A 17794-nucleotide genomic window follows, 5' to 3' on the forward strand; every position below is an offset into this window, starting at 1 on the left:
CGAAGTGAAACTATCGCGTTTGCTGAACACACACAAACTCCCCTGTTTCAGGGGCCACATTTGGTAAGCACACAGCCGCTGGGGAAAAAACAATAAGACGATAGCAAACATACAATTCCTCACCAGTTACACAGAGACTAACATCAGTTCAAAAGAAAAACATCAGCACCCTGCATTGTCCCCAAACAAGTTGCAGCCACAAACACAGGTCACCCTGCTGGTGCGGCTGTTGCTTCAGGATGCGGAAGTGGAGGGAAGAATTTGGGATATATATACAAGTGGCTGGGGGAGCAGAGAGGCGACTGGTGGTGAAGATCAAGGAGAAATGGGAAGCAGAGTTGGGAGGGGAGATCAATTGGGGAGAATGGAATGAGGCACTGCATAGGATAAACGGGACCCCCTCTTGTGCAAGGTTGTGCCTGAACAGTTTAAGGTGGTGCACAGGGTGCATATGACTCAGGCGAGAATGAGTGGCTTCTTCCAGGGGGTAGCAGATCAGTGTGAGAGGTGTGGGTGGGGGCCAGCGAATTAGGTGTACATGTTTTGTGATTGCAAAAAATTGGGAAGATTCTGGGCAGGAGAGTTCGCGGTCTTAGCCAAGATTGTGGAGGAGGAGGTGGACCGGGACCCTTTGGTGGCAATATTTTGGGTTTCATGCAGATGTCGAAAGTCGATGTTGTGGCGTCACCTCTCTGATTGCACGGCAGCAAATTTTGCTAAAGTGGTGGTCGGCATGGCCATTGGGGATGGCGGCTTGGTTGTGTGACCCGTATGACTTCCTGTGGTTAGAAAATATAAAGTATGAGTTAAGGGGCTCTTCAGCGGGCTTTGAGGAAAGGTGGGGGATGTTTGTGACTATGTGTGAGGGGCTGTTTGTCGTGGGGTGGGGGGTGGGGGGGGGGGGGGTGGGTGAAAATGGGGGGAAATCTGTACACATTGTATAGTTGATTGCTGGGAAGTATGTTTCCCGGGGTGTTTATTTGCTGTAACCTGCGTTGATCCATGTTTGTAATAAAATATATTAAAAACAAACAAACACAGGAGTCACCAGTAGGTTATGAGATACCCTGATAAGACCTCTGAATTACACAGTCAATTGGGCCCCTGCCTGGCCTCTCCCACAGTACCAAAACCTGGTCTCCCGACCCCGTCTAGTTCAAAGACTGCAAGACTGAGCTCTCCTCCACCTTCAGCCCGGCAGCATGCCAACCAAAATCCACCCCTTCCAGCAGGCTACTGCTGCCCTTCATCAAACCGGTAGCAGGAATGTACAACCTTGGATAAGTTCTGGCTGCAAAGTTAGAAAAAGGCAGTCACCATACAAAACACCAGGTCTGGAAACAGAGTTACAGCCAAAACAACAGAAACTCAGAGAAACACAACCTGCAGACAAGTTTTACATCTTGAATTGTTCAATAATTCTTCCGTATACATAAAAACAAAATACAAAACACCAACATAAAACAGTAAATAGGTAAAATACCGCAAAATCACTGTCATTTCACCATTGCAAAGAAACAGACGAAACTTGGTCCATGAACAGTCCGCATAGCACAATAACCGTAAATCACCAAGAGACAGCACCGTGCCATTCTACAGGCTTCAATACACTACAATACACGACAGTGTAGTTGTACAAATGGATAACTGGAGCATCACAGTGACATGAGGAAACCAATTACAGAATAAACAAATACATAGTGAACAGGGCCCTCACATTCGGTGTCCCTCGCACTCGGCATGATGTTGGTCTGCCACAATCAGTGTGTACTCGCCCTCAGTATGGCTTTGTGCTCGATGTGCGCTCGTGCCCGGTATGGCTTCGTGCTCAGTGTGCCCTCACGTTCGGTGTACATTTGCCTTCGCATTGGTGTGCACTCGCACTCGCAATCCTCCCTCTTGCATTCCTCCTGCTTTTCCCCCAATTCTCCTTCCCTGAAGGTGCTGACTCTGGGGTACAGTTTCACTCTCACCTATTGCTCTCCCCAATGTCACCCAGTGCCTAAATGTTTCCACCTGAAGTTTAAAAAAATTTTGCTAAGGGGGGGGGGGCGGTCACAATCAAATCCAGTGACTGCCGACATGTACTTTGTGTCAGGGTGGGATGAGTGCGCTCGCCACCCAACTTTTCATCCCAATCCCATGGTTTGGTGACTGGTCCCCGGATGAGTAATGGTGTCCGTAGCTCCCAGGCTCCCCCGCTCTGGGAAAACCGCTCTATCCGCCGCGCGGGCAGGCGGCCCGGGACTGCGCAAGTCCATCGGTTGGGGTTGAGGGGGGGGGAGATGAGAACATGCGGGAAAGAGCCCGCCCCCTGACCTCCCTGCTGAGATGTTGACCAATAGAAAAAGTTTGAGAATGGGAGGTACTCTGGTTCTCCAGCCAATCAGAGCGCGGGCTTTGTGTGAGTGATAATTGCGCTTCACACAGACTAAACCTTCCTCCTGTTTTCAACCTCTGTGAGTAAAACACTTTCTTTTCTTCCCTTTCCATTTATTGTCTCATTCTGACCTCAACTGAAGGGAATGGAAGTGAATCCAGGGAGGGTGCAGACTCTGGAAAGCTTGGCTCAGGTCTCTCTCTCTCTCTCTTAAAGACATTGACATCCTTTGGTCCCTCAGCTTGACACATGAAAAAACGAAATGGAAATCACTTATTGTCACAAGTAGGCTTCAAATGAAGTTACTGTAATGTCGCCACATTCCAGCACCTGTTCAGGGAGGCTGATACAGGAATTGAACCATGCAGCTGGCCTGCCTCAGTCTGCTTTCAAAGCCAGCGATTTAGCCCTGTGCTAAATCAGCCCCACATTTATTTGTCTGGCTAAAAGGATGGTCTCTTTCCTAATGTTCACAGATAAGGGGCTGGATTCCCCTGGAGATGGCTGACATTTAAGGGAACAGTAAGTTAATATGGGCGAGATATGCCCAGTGTTGTTATATGGTACAGATTAGATGTATTATTTTTGGTTCTGTAATAAGGTATATTAACTAATATTTCTAGTCTTGTAATATAATACTAAAGCTACGTACATATTTCCAGACATAGAGCCATTATGGCACAGAACAAATCAAATCAATTTAATGTCCATTCCGACTCTGTACAGCTAAACAACCAGTCCCTGTTCCCCTGAAAGTTTATTTCCTTCATGTACCCATTTAATTTCATTTTAAAATTCTTAATCATCTCTGCTACCACCAACTTCAGAGGCAGGAGGTTCGAGAGCTCTTCCTCCAAAATAAAGTTCTTCCTTGAAGCAAACCCATGCAGTCTTAAACCCCCCCTCCCCCCCACCGCCCCCTCCACCGCCCCCGCACCGCCCCCTCCACCGCCCCTCCACCGCCCCCCCACCACCGCCACGCCCCCCCCACCCCCACCACACAAACATCTCCAAATATCTAATCAAATCATACAGTTCTGTACATTACCCAAAATTTTAGTCCAGTAATATAGACATATCATAGAATCATAGAATTTACAGTGCAGAAGGAGGCCATTCAGCCCATCGAGTCTGCAACAGTCCTTGGAAAGAGCACCCTACCCAAGCCCGCACCTCCACCCTCCCTGTAACCCAGTAACCGCACCCAACCTTTTTGAACACTAAGGCCAATTTAACATGGCCAATCCACCTAACCTGCACTTCTTTGGACTGTGGCAGGAAACCGGAGCACCTGGAGGAAACCTACGCAGACACGGGAAGAACGTGCAGACTCCGCATAGACAGTGACCCAAGCCAGGAATCAAACCTGGGACCCTGGAGCTGTGAAGCAACTGTGCTAACCACTATGCTATCATAGCTGCAGAAAGACTTTCAGGAGAATTGTGAGGGTGAATATTAGATACAGCCGTGTGAGAATGGAGGGTGAGTGTGTGGGATTGAGATTTGCAGTTTTTGAGGAATGAAAGAGGACTGAATATTCCAGAGAAACTAGAATTGTCTGTTCTTAATTTCTATACTGTGCTGACAGTGATGACTTTTGTAAACTCATTTTACAGGACATCAGAAAGTGAGGATTTGCAGACAGAAATCTCAAATTAAATCTCAGATGAAGATCTGACAGTCACTTGATTCATCAGGACATGATTATCATTGGCCTTTCAATCAAGAAGGAAAAATAATTTTACTGTTCTGTCTTCTTCAAAAGGCTTTAAACATCAGTCTGACCAGAAAAATATCTGAGTGAGAGTGTTCCAGTTCACTGACTGTGGAAAGAGCTTTAACCAGTTACACAGCCTGAAAACACATCGCACCATTCACAGCGGGGAGAAACCGTACTCACGTTCAGTGTGGATAACTCAGCTGATCATCGAACCTGGAGAGCCACCATGAAGAAACCGTGGGAATGTGGGGACTGTGGGAAGGGATTCTGCTCCCCATCGGTGCTGCAAACACATCGACGTGTTCACACTGGGGAGAGAACATTCATTTGGGCAGCACGGTAGCATGGTGGTTAGCATAAATGCTTCACAGCTCCAGGGTCCCAGGTTCGGTTCCCTGCTGGGTCACTGTCTTTGTGGAGTCTGCACGTCCTCCCCGTGTGTGCGTGGGATTCCTACGGGTGCTCCAGTTTCCTCCCACAGTCCAAAGATGTGCGGGTTAGGTGGATTGGCCATGCTAAATTGCCCGTAGTGTCCTAAAAAATAAGCTTGGGGGGGGGGGGGTTGTTGGGTTACGGGTGTAGGGTGGATACATGGGTTTGAGTAGGGTGATCATTGCTCGGCACAACATCGAGGGCCGAAGGGCCTGTTCTATGTTCTATCTGTTCTGAGTGTGGTTAGAGATTCAGTCATTCACCCCAACTGCTGACACACCAGCGAGTTCACTCTGGGGGGAGACCGTTCACCTGCTCTGTGAGGGAAAAGATTCTCTCAATTAACCAACCTGCTGACACACCAGAGAGTTCACTCTGGGGAGAGGCCGTTCACCTGCAGTGTGTGTGGGAGGGGATTCACTCAGCCATCCATCCTGCTGAGACATCAGTGAGTTCATACAGGTGAGAAGCCATTGACCTGCCCTCTGTGTGGTAAGGGATTCAGTCATTCATCCCAACTGCTGAGATACCAGTGAGTTCACACTGGGGAGAGACCATTCAGCTGCTCTCTGCACACAGAGGTTTAGAACATGATCTACACTGAAATGAAAATCACTTATTGTCACTGCAGTTACTGTGAAAAGCCCCTAGTCGCCATATTCCGGCACCTGTTCAGGAGGCTGGTACGGGAATTGAACTGTGCTGCTGGCCTGCCTTGGTCTGCTTTAAAAGCCAGTGATTTAGCCAGTGTGCTGAACCGAGTTCACACCGGAGAGATTCCATTCACCTGCTCTCAGTGTGGAAAGGGATTCACTCAGTTATCCAGCCTGCTGAGACACCAACGAGTTCTCAAGTCATTGAAGGAGTTGGATTCTGCTACAGTTGCTGCTGTTAATCACATCCAGGACTGAACCATGTTCATTCTGACACTTGGTGAAGTGGGAGGGTCGGAGGGTTTCTTTCTGCTGGACTGGCCGGTCTCAAGACTTTGCTTCCAGTGGGCTGTTGCTCTTTGAGCCTGGGAGAGCACATTTCCACTGAAATGATCTACAAAGGCTGAGGAAGGACATTTATTTTATCCTTGACAGTAAATAGTGTTCCGCCACCACAGACAAATTTAACATAGATACAGAAAGAACTGGAAAAATTGAGCAGGTCCGGCAGCATCTGTGGAAAGAGAAGGAGAGGGCATGAAATGAAATGAATGAAATGAAAATCACTTTTTGTCACGAGTAGGCTTCAAAATGAAGTTACTCTGAAAAGCCCCTAGTCACCACATTCCAGCACCTGTTCGGAGAGGCTGTTACAGGAATCGAACCGTGCTGCTGGCCTGCTTGGTCTGTTTTCAAAGCCAGTGATTTAGCCCTGTGCTAAACAGCCCCTGTATCAAAGTGTTATTTGTGGCAGGTTTGTTGTGAATTTCTCCCTGACTCTGTTGGCAAGTTCTCCGCCGCAATTTAACCACATTTTGTCACTTTTCTGGGCCCTGGGGAATTTCTCCCCGGTCTGCCGGACCTGCTCAATTTTTCCAGTTCTTTCTGTATCTATGTTAAATTTGTCTGTGGTGGCGGAACACTATTTACTGTCAAGGATAAAATAAATGTCCTTCCTCAGCCTTTGTGGATCATTTCAGTGGAAATGTGCTCTCCCAGGCTCAAAGAGCAACAGCCCACTGGAAGCAAAGTCTTGAGACCGGCCAGTCCAGCAGAAAGAAACCCTCCGACCCTCCCACTTCACCAAGTGTCAGAATGAACAGAATGAATCATTTTCATCACTGGGGAGCTGAAGTCGCCGGCCAGACTGGCTTCTCACAGATCAGCCCACCGTTTGGAAAGGGTGCCCCAATCTCTATAAGTCAGCTTGAGGCTCCCCCACCCACGAGCAATCTCACTCCCCACACACATGGCGTTATCCCTCAACTCCCCATGGGCTATGGGGTCACTGATGACCCCCCTTTCTCAGGGCTTCCCATGTCTGTGTGGACCAGTACTGAACGGCGGCTGGCTGGGGTTTCCCTGGTGAGGCCGGTAGATGCCAGGAGCCGATAGATCCTGGGTTTTAAACCCAGTTAAGTGTTCGAGGCTCAATCCCACCCATTGTGGGTGAGATCCTGATCGTGACGCTGTGCGAGACCGGGTTAGATCTAATGAGGTGTATCACCTGCCTGGAAGCCTGGGGGAAGCTACATCTACCGGCTGCACGGTGCTCCTGTTCGGGCGCAACACAGCTGCAAGATCGTACCTAGAGTTTTTATATCAAATATATTTATTCAAATTTTCAACGGTTTTCAACCGAACACTCCAAACAGAAAAAGAAGTAAAGCACAAAACAAGCAAAAATTATACATGGTATTTCCAACAAAATACAATAACCACCAGTTAACAAATAAACACGGCAGTAAGGAAAACGCTCACTCTAACCTAAACAAAAGAGAACAAAAAAGGAAAAATCAACTGCCCCCCCCCCCCCCCCCCCCCCTCCACCCCAAAAAACCTACTCATCCTCACCCCCGTCATATGCGCCCTATGAACAACTTTGAACTGTATTAGGCTGAGCCTGGCACAAGAGGAGGAGGAATTAACCCTACTCAGGGCATCAGCCAACAGGTCCTCATCCAGCTCCTCCCCGAGCTCCTCCTCCCACTTGCCCTTTAACTCCTCCACCGAGGCCTCCTCCTCTTCCTGCAGTTCCTTATAGATCGCTGAGACCTTGCCTTCTCCAACCCATACGCCCAAAATCACCCTGTCCTGAATCCTTCGTGCTGGGAGCAGCGGAAGTACCCTCACCTGCTGGCTCACAAACGCCCTCACTTGCATGTACCTAAAAGCATTCCTGGGAAGTAACCCAAATTCTCCTCTAGCGCCCCTAGGCTGCACAAAGGCCCATCGATGAATAGGTCCCCCATTTTTAAAATCCCTGCCCGATGCCAGCTCAGAAATCCCCCATCCATCCTACCCGGGACAAACCTGTGGTTCCCTCATATCGGGGACCAGACCGAGGCCCTCACCTTGCCCCTATGTCGCCTCCACTGCTCCCAAATCTTCAGAGATGCCACCACCACCGGACTGGTGGTATACCTTGCCGGCTGGAGCGGCAACGGTGCATTCACCAGTGCCCCCAGACTCGTACCCACACAAGATGCCACCTCTAGCCTCTTCCACGCCACCGCCTCTCCCTCCATTACCCACTTACGGATCATCGCCAAATCAGCTGCCCAATAATAGCCACATACATTCGGCAGTGCAAGCACCCCTCTGTTCCTGCTACGCTCCAAAAACGCCCTCTTCACCCTCGGGGTCTTATTTGCCCATACGAATCGCATGATGCTCCTGCTTATCCATTTAAAAAGAGCCTTGGGGATTAGGATGGGCAGGCACTGGAACACAAACAGGAACCTCTTGAGGACCGTCATCTTGACCAACTGCACCCTTCCCGCCAGGGAGAGTGGCAACAAATCCCATCTCTTGAAATCCTCCTCCATCTGTTGCACCAACCGTGTCAAATTGAGCTTATGCAGGACCCCCCAGCTCCTAGCTACCTGGATCCCCAGCTATCGAAAGCTCCTCGTTCGGTTCCAACTTTGATCTCCTCTGCAGACACAACAGCAGCTGAGGTATTTTGACCGTTGACACATTGTGCCTGATCTCCACCGGGGATAATTTCTTCAATTCCTACAGTATTCACTTCATCAATCTTTGCAACAGAAACGGAGCGAACTGCTCCGTGAATTTTACCATTTGCCCAACAATAAAAAATCCACGTAGTCACGATCATTGTTCTGAGTGCCTGGATATAATGTTCACTCTTAGCAATCGTTTTCTGTCTGAGCAATTGGCAGGTAGAACACCAAATCAATGGGAAAGATTCTGTCAACAGCGAGTTAAACTGGGTAACTATGGAAACGGGTGATGCGGGATGGCGTAAACAAACATGGTGGGTACCGTGACAACACGGAACTCTGTCACAATAGCATCATACCCGACAGTGTGATGTCACAGGGACCACAATTCCCCAATTTTGAGAATCAAGTCAGGAAGCAAAGAACAAGGGGCAGAATTCTCTGTTTGAGAGGCTAAGTGTAGACACCAGGACTGAATGGGAGGTGTTCCCCGGTCCTGATGGGGGTGTGACTGCCGGAGCCATTTAGGACATGCTAATGTGGCAGCACTCACACCACGTGGCACTAGTGCAATTCCAAAGCAGGCCCCGAGATTCACGGATACAGAACTCGAGCTTTTACTGGATGGCATGGAGGAGAGATGGGGTATGCTGTTCCCCAAGGTGGGAAGGAGGTTGTCATCCACAGATATCAACTGGGCCTGGGCGGAGGTGGCAGAGGCCATAATCAGATCATGGTCAGTAACTCGGGACTGAGTGGTCAGTGTCTATCTATATTTTCCAGCTATGGACACAGTGGGTGGGATTTTCTGCTCCCCCCGCGGGTGTTTTGCGGTGGCAGAGGCAGCCCACCATTGGCCTTCCAATCCCTTCCAATGTTAATTATGTACAGAATTCTGTTAGTCGAGATCACTGGTACAGGAAATAATTGACTGTTTCAGCTTTTAAAGACTAGTGAGTATTTAAGGGGATTTCCTAACTCTTGGTAGGCATAGAACTAGACATGCCTCATCACAATGCAGAGCACCTTCATTGTCTGATGATGAATTAGAGGTGTCTTTGTAAAAAGATCATCAAGGAGGGTTCCCTATTTTGGGACTGTAAAAACCCTCCCACAAGAGCTAATGGACAAAGCAGCATATGGTTGCTGAGGAAGAAAGAGCTTGTTGGATGTGAAAAACACCTGGAATGCAACATCAGACAATAAGGTTCTCTGCATTGTGATGAGGGATGTCTTGCGATATAGTTCCAAGTCAGGATGGTGTGTGGCTTGGAGGGGAACTTGCAGGCAGTGGTGCCCCCATGCATTTACTGCCCTTTTCCTTCCAAGTGGCAGAGGTTGGGGGTTTGGAAGGTGCTGTTGAAGAAACCTGGCCGAGTTGCTGCAGTGCATCTTGTATTTGGTACACGCTGCTCCCACTGTATGTCGATTGTAGAGGGAGTAAATATTCAAGGTGGTGAATGAGGTTCCAATCAAGTGGACTACTTTGTCCTAGATAGTGTCAAGGTTTTTGAGTGTTGTTGGAGCAGCACTCATCCAGGCAAGTGGAGAGTATTCCATCGCACTCTGGGCTGATGTGTAGGGTGGATATTTTGCATCTCATTCTTTTGTGCTTTTCAAATAGCCAATACCTAAGCATTTTGACTCAGATTCCACAAAAGATGATGCATTGCAGGGTGGAAAAAGGTAAGCCTGGAAACAACCCTGTCTGAATACATTCTTTTCTAAAAAAATCTTTTTATTGGCATTTCTCATATTTATAAAGAGTTGTATACATTTTAGCCACCTGGAATGTCCACTTAAAAAGGAATCATGGATACTTGCAAAGACTCAAGGGAAATATGACCAATACAGGATTCAGGCAAACTCAGAGCCTGAATGTATATTTGCTAACAGAGAACCAAACAGCAATGAAACCCCTAATCGATTTACATTCTAATGACCCATTTCCCCAGGACAAAGGAACTGGTACTCAGGTATCCGATACAATTCCAGACACATCGGCGCCACTCCCTTTACTCAGGAAGCATAAACAGCCAAGGTCAATGACCGCTCAGGACACGCCCAGCCATCAAGGCACCCGTCCCTTTATTGGCTCAGATCGAAGGCAGTGATCGAGGACTGGCCAATTATTGGGTCCAAAGCAAAGGATCACCCAAAAGAGCGCAAGACCTCCAAGAGTAAAGAGAGACACTGCCATGTATTCGGTCTCTTTTGTACCAGTGCACACCCGCACTTTTCAGCCCGGCCTATACCTGAAGCCAACTGCAGCACCTTGACCAGAAGCAAGTTCAACGCTCGCTACCAGACGGGTGAGCCTAGCTGAACCACAGTTACTTCTCCAGACCCAACAGATCCAGATTCGAACAAAGTCCATTGTTCATCTGACCTAAGCCGGGTGCCTGAAGTTAAGTACAGGTTGTCATGGTGATGGATGTAATTTAGCTCGTAGTGTTTATGTTTCATGTGTGAGTTAATCCTTTGTGTAAATAAACCATTATTAAATGTGAACTAATTGACTGGTTGTTGGGTCTTTGATCAATATCCGATTGAACCTTGTGGTGGTATCATCTGATTCCTGGCGACTCTGAAAAGCAATATCACTCAATATTAAAAAGGACAACCTTAATGGCGTCTCCGCTGCAAATTGGCTACACAGTGCTGACGCAATTGACCGAAGGGCCATTTCTGTGCTGTAGGCCTCTGAATCTATGAGATCTTATTTTATTTTGTGAAGCAATGAGATGTAAAGAGAAGAATTTGCAGGGGTGTGGGCAAAGGGCAGAGCTTTTCTACAGGTTAAAAGGGACAGATTTCATTGCAGCCTCTTTCCTGTATATGTATGGAAAGAGATGGATTTCTCCTCAGCTCCGATATAACAATTGGTTGGCGCCCATTTCCCAGTCAGTCCTCCAGCACCTTCCTGTCTCTCTATTAGTGCGACGCCCATGGCAGTTTCCCAACTGGGGCCCAGGCCCTGTTATTCTCAGCTAAATTCAGCCTCAGCTCGGTCTCTTGGCTGTCATTGATATGAGCAATAGAGACAGAAAGGTGCCCGAGGAGCAAGTGGGAAGTTCAAACTTGTGGCTCGAAACAAACACTTCAACATTTGTCAGTCAAATCCATGTTATTTATACTGGGGGGTTTTATTGTTAGATTTAGGCACTGGAGACAAAAGGTGCGGGTTTTAAAGGGTAACTTTCACTTTCTAACTTTGCATTGTCTCTAGTGTCAGCCGTGGCTCAGTGGGAAGCTCTCTCACCTCTGAGTCACAAGGTTGTGGGTTCAAATCCCAGTTGAGATCCAAGGACAAAAATCACATGCAACACTTCTTGCCCCAGCACTGAGGGAATGCTGCACTGTCAAAACAACCTTCTTTCAAATAAAATGTTAAACTGAGGCCATGTCATCATAGAATTTACAGTGCAGAAGGAGGCCATTTGGCCCATCAAGTCTGCACCAGCACTTGCAAAGAGCACCCTAACATAACCCCACCCAACCTTTTTTGGACACTTAGGCCAATCCACCTAACCTGCACATCTTTGGACTGTGGGAGGAAACCGGAGGAAAGCCATGCAGACACAGGGAAAACGTGCAGACTCCGCTTAGACAGTGACCCAAGCCGGGGATCGAACCTGGGATAATGGAGCTGTGAAGCAACTGTGCTACCATGCCGCCCCTGTCTGCCCCTCTCAGGTGGGTGTAAAAGTTCCCACAGCCACTATTTTGAAGAAGAGCAGAGGAGTTATCCCCGGTGTCCTGGTCAATATTTATCCCTCAGTCAACATCACTAAAAACAGATCATCTGCTCATTATCACATTGCTGTGTGTGGGATCTTGCTGTGTGTAAATTGGCTGCTGCTTTTCCTACATTATGATAGTGACTACACTTCAAAAATATTTAATTGGCTGTAAAGCACTTTGGGACGTCCTATGGTTGTGAAAGGCGCTATAGAAATGCAAGTTTTTAAATTGAAGATTTCTGTTATCTGAAACTTAATTGATTTCAGCCACCCCCAACTTATCATTTAATAAATTAACCAATTAAGACAAAGGCTGAATTCTCTGGATAGTAAATTTAAAATATGTTTATGAAATAAATAAGGTTTACTGAACAAAATACATTGACTTTTCCAACTTCATGTGGGTGACCAGTCTGTAGCAGCGTAACCCTCTCTGGCTCCTTCTTTGACAGTAATTCTTGTGGAATTCAGCCTCGGGAGTCTGGCTCCTTCTTTGACAGTAATTTCCTTGGAACTCGGCCTCGGGAATCTTCAGTACTTGGCCAGCAAGGAAGACCTTCAGAACCTCTACTTTTATTCCCAAAGTGACCATTACCTCACGTCAGAGTTGGGCCTGTTGTAACATGACAATTGGTCAATTTGGTCACTGGATAAATTTAATTGGATCCCCAATTACTGACACCACCTTCTCTCATCATCTTAGACAGGAATACAATAGAACTGTTTCATACTATCTCTTTATCTGATTCTATACAATCCCTTATTCAGACAGTTTCAAACGTTGAGGCTAATGGAGGTCTCTCTTGCCAGTAAATTTATCTTCACTGCACTTTCTTTACATACACAGCAATTAAGTTTTTACATTTTTACACCAAATAAAACTCAGTCATTCACTATAACTACTGATTCATTATTGATTCATTAATTGTAACTCAATTAAGGCTCATTACTGAATCAGTCATCTGTTACTGACTGGTAGCTAATTAATACAGTAATCTTTAATTAATACATTTGGTTAATACAATATCCTCTAGTTGAAAAAGACAGTTTTGTGAAAGACAATGCCTTTCTTTCTTACTAACCTAGATTGGATTGAACAATGAGTCTTCGACTCGAGCCAGACTTTGGCAGGATATGATCTTCTGCAGCGTTACAAAATTCTGGAACAAATTGTTACTTTAAACAATTTTGCCTCACTCACCTTTGGTTTATACAGAATGAATTTTTAAAATAAAGGTCCATAAGACCATAAGACATAGGAGCGGAAGTAAGGCCATTCGGCCCATCGAGTCCACTCCACCATTCAATCATGGTTGATTTCAACTCCATTTACCCGCTCTCTCCCCATAGCCCTTAATTCCTCGAGAAATCAAGAATTTATCAATTTCTGTCTTAAAGACACTCAACGTCCCGGCCTCCACCGCCCTCTGTGGCAATGAATTCCACAGACCTACCACTCTCTGGCTGAAGAAATTTCTCCTCATCTCTGTTCTAAAGTGACTCCCTTTTATTCTAAGGCTGTGCCCCCGCGTCCTAGTCTCCCCTGCTAATGGAAACAACTTCCCTACGTCCATCCTATCCAAGCCATTCATTATCTTGTACGTTTCTATTAGATCTCCCCTCAACCTCCTAAACTCCAATGAATATAATCCCACGATCCTCAGACGTTCATCGTATGTTAGGCCTACCATTCCTGGGATCATCCTTGTGAATCTCCGCTGGACCCGCTCCAGTGCCAGTATGTCCTTCCTGAGGTATGGGGCCCAAAATTGCTCACAGTATTCTAAATGGGGCCTAACTAGTGCTTTATAAAGCCTCAGAAGTACTTCCCTGCTTTTATATTCCAAGCCTCTTGAGATAAATGACAACATTACATTTGCTTTCTTAATTACGGACTCAACCTGCAAGTTTACCTTTAGAGAATCCTGGACTAGGACTCCCAAGTCCCTTTGCACTTTAGCATTATGAATTTTGTCACCGTTTAGAAAATAGTCCATGCCTCTATTCTTTTTTCCAAAGTGCAAGACCTCGCACTTGCCCACGTTGAATTTCATCAGCCACTTCTTGGACCATTCTCCTAAACTGTCTAAATCTTTCTGCAGCCTCCCCACCTCCTCAATACTACCTGCCCCTCCACCTATCTTTGTATCATCGGCAAACTTGGCCAGAATGCCCCCAGTCCCGTCATCTAGATCGTTAATATATAAAGAGAACAGCTGTGGCCCCAACACTGAACCCTGCGGGACACCACTTGTCACCGGTTGCCATTCCGAAAAAGAACCTTTTATCCCAACTCTCTGCCTTCTGTCTGACAGCCAATCGTCAATCCATGTTAGTACCTTGCCTCGAATACCATGGGCCCTTATTTTACTCAGCAGTTTCCCGTGAGGCACCTTGTCAAAGGCCTTTTGGAAGTCAAGATAGATAACATCCATTGGCTCTCCTTGGTCTAACCTATTTGTTATCTCTTCAAAGAACTCTAACAGGTTTGTCAGGCACGACCTCCCCTTACTAAATCCATGCTGACTTGTCCTAATCCGACCCTGCACTTCCAAGAATTTAGAAATCTCATCCTTAAATTTAGAAATCTCATCCTTGTCAGGTCCAGTCAGGTTTCAGAGTTTAACATGGTTTCCTTAACTTTGCTACTTATAACAGTGAAGATTGACGAATGATTGATTTAAAAAAAGAAATATTATTAATGAGGCATACCCAGAATTTCCGACATTACAACAGTGACTACACTTCAAAAGTATTTCAAAGGCTGTAAAAAGCTTTAGGAGATTGTGTGGTCGTGAAAGGTGTTATAGAAATAGATATAGAATCCCTTGAGTACAGAAGGAGGCCATTCAGCCCATCGAGTCGGCACCGACTCTTCAAAAGATCACTCTACCCATATCCACTCACCCGTAACCCCATAATCTAACCTGCACATCCCTGGACACTGAGGGGCAATTTATCAGGGCTAATCCACCTAAGCCATACATCTTAGGACTGTGGTAGGAAACCAGAGCACTCGGAGGAAACTCACACAGACACAGGAGGACGTACAAATGCCACACAATGACCATGGCCAGAATTGAACATGGGCCCCTGGAGCTGTGAGGCAACAGGGCCAACCACTGTGCCACTCAAATAAATGTAATTTAATTTTAGAACTAGTCCCCAAACTTGGATATATCACACTATGTCCACTCACGAAAATCATCAATAAAGACTGAAACTTAATTTTATGTAACAACCATATCTTTCACTCCATTTCAAATCCCCTGTGAAAATCCAAACACAGTGTATCGTGAAAGTATTTAAAACAACGAGTTGTTGTGATTTGAAATTCACTGCCTGACAATGGTGCAGGAAGTAAATTCAACTGTAACTTTCAAAAGAGAACTGAACAGATTCTGTGGGAAAATAAACTTGCAGGATGATGCGACCAAATCGATTATTCATTCAAAGAGCTAGCATGGGGATGGTGGGCTTAATGGCCTCCTTCTTTGCCCTCTGATTCTCGTTTACATTTGAAGAAAATCTTCGACTTGAACCAGAGTTTGGCAGTATTTGGGAAATTCCTGAAATCCACTTCTTACGATGTGGGTCGAAGCGGAGATGATGGAATGTTTCCAAAGGGAAATTGGATGGGCTTTTGAGGGAAATAAACTGACAGGGATACGGGGATAGAACAGGGCAATCATTTGATCAATAGAAATCTACAAGTTGTGAATCTTTGGAATTCTCTACCCCAGAGGGCTGTGGGAGCTCAGTCATCGAGTGTGTTTAAAGCTGAGACTGACATATTTCTTAACAGCAAAGAACAAAAAGTACAGCAGAGGAACAGGCCCTTCAGCCCTCCAAGCCTGCGCCAACCATGCTGCCCGTTGAAACTAAAATCTTCTACACTTCCGGGGTCCGTATCCCTCTATTCCCATCCTATTCATGTATTTGTCAAGATGCAATAACACAAAGGGATAGTGTGGGGGAGAAAGGCATTGAAGTGGATAATCAGCCATGATCATACTGAATGGTGGAGGTTAAAAAGGTTTGTGTTAAATGAGGGGGATAAAATCTGGCAAATGGAGAATAATGTGGGAAAATGTGAAATTCTCCACTGTGGCAGGAAGAATAAAAAAGCTTATTATCTAAATGGTGAGAGATTGCAGAGCTCTGAGACTCAAGAGGGATCTGGGTGTCCAAGAGGATGAATCACAAAAGGCGAGTATACAGGTACAGCAAGTAATTAGGAAAACTAATAGAATGTTATTGTTTATTGTGAGGGGAATTGAATACAAAAGTAGGGAGGTTATGCTTCAGTTATACAGGACATTGGTGAGACCACATCTGGAGCACTGTGTACAGTATTGCTCTCATTTAAGGAATGATGTCAATGTGTTGGAAGCAGTTCAGAGAAGGTTTACTGGACTCATACCTGGAATTGGAGGCTGGTCTTATGAGGAATGATTGGACAGGCTGGGCTTGTGTCCGATGGAGTTTAGGTGACTTGATTGGACCGTGCAAGATCTTGAGGGGCCTTAACAGGGTGGATGTGGAAAGGATGTTTCCTCTTGTGGGAGAAACTAGAAATTGGAGTCACTTTAAAAGTAACAACTTGCCCACTTAAGGCAGAGTCTTTGGAACTCTCTTCCTCAAAGGGCAGTGGAAGCAGAGACTTCGAATATTTTGAAGGCAGGCTGAATAGATCCTTGAAAAGCAAGGGGGTGAAAGATTATCAGGAGGGAAGGCGGGAATAGGACCATACTAAGACCAGACGTAATAGGAACAGGAGTAGGCCATTCGGCCCTTCCAGCCTGGCCCATCCTTCAATAGGATCACAGCTGATCTGACATTTCTCACGTTCACTTTCCTGCCCTTTCCCTGTAATCCTCGGTTCCTTTACTGATCAAAAATTTATGTCGGCCTTAAATATACACAAGGACTCTGTCCCCTCAATTCACAGTTCCAAAGCCTCTCAGAAGACTTTCCTCCTCATCTCAGTCTTAATTTTGCTCCTCTTTATTCTGAGACGATGCCCTCTGGTCCAAGACTCTCCCATGAAGAACCTGTGAAGCCCCTTAAGAATCCTGTCTGTTTCAATGAGATCACCTCTCATTCTTCTAAATTCCAATGAGTAGAGTCCCAACCTGTTTAATCTTTGCTCCCAAGATAATCCCTCCATACCTGGGATCATCTTAGTGACCCTTCTCTAAACAGCCTCCAATGAAATAATATCTTTCCTTAAATAAGGGGATCAAAACTGCTCACAGTTCTCCAGATGTGGTGTCACCAGCACCTTGTACAGCTGCAGCAAGACTTCCCGATTCTTATACTCCAACCCCCTTGGAATCAGGGCCAACATTCCATTAGCTTCCTGATTACCTGCTGCACCTGTCTGCTAGCTTCCTGTGTTTCCTGCACAAGTTCCCCCGAGTCCCTTTGTGCTGCAGCTTTCTGCAGTTTTTCTCCATTTAAATAATACTGTTCTTTTGTTCTCCCTTCCAAAATGAAGTTCACATTTTCCCACATTATGCTCCATGTAGCAACTTTTTGTCCACTTGCTTAACCTCTCAATATCTCTTTGCAAACTGTTTGTATTTCCCTCGCAACTTGCCTTTCCACCTATTTTGTGCTGTCTTCAAATTTGGGCTTCCTTCCTCCAAGTCATTAATATAAATTGTACACAGTTGTGGTCCCAGCACTGATTCCTGTGGAACCCCACTGGTTACAGGTCTCCAACCTGAAAAAGAAACCCCTTATCCCCACTCGCTGTTTCCTGCTCATTAGCCAATTCTCTATCCATGTCAATATACTACCTCCAACTCCAGGGGTTCTTATCTCATCCACTATCTCTGTAGACATTTCTTTTAGGATTCTAGGATGCAGCCATCCAGGGGACTAATCTTATCCCC

The 17794-nt window shown here is 46.2% G+C and overlaps 1 protein-coding gene across 1 annotated transcript in view; it reads right to left on the reverse strand.

The window, feature by feature from the left end:
• The window catches only part of LOC119952151 (oocyte zinc finger protein XlCOF6-like), a 47377-nt gene that overhangs the window by 19639 nt on the left and 9944 nt on the right, over positions 1-17794 (reverse strand). The window lies entirely within an intron of this gene.

The sequence above is a fragment of the Scyliorhinus canicula genome, chromosome 17 (genome assembly GCF_902713615.1).
Source record: "Scyliorhinus canicula chromosome 17, sScyCan1.1, whole genome shotgun sequence".
NCBI lineage: Eukaryota > Metazoa > Chordata > Chondrichthyes > Carcharhiniformes > Scyliorhinidae > Scyliorhinus > Scyliorhinus canicula.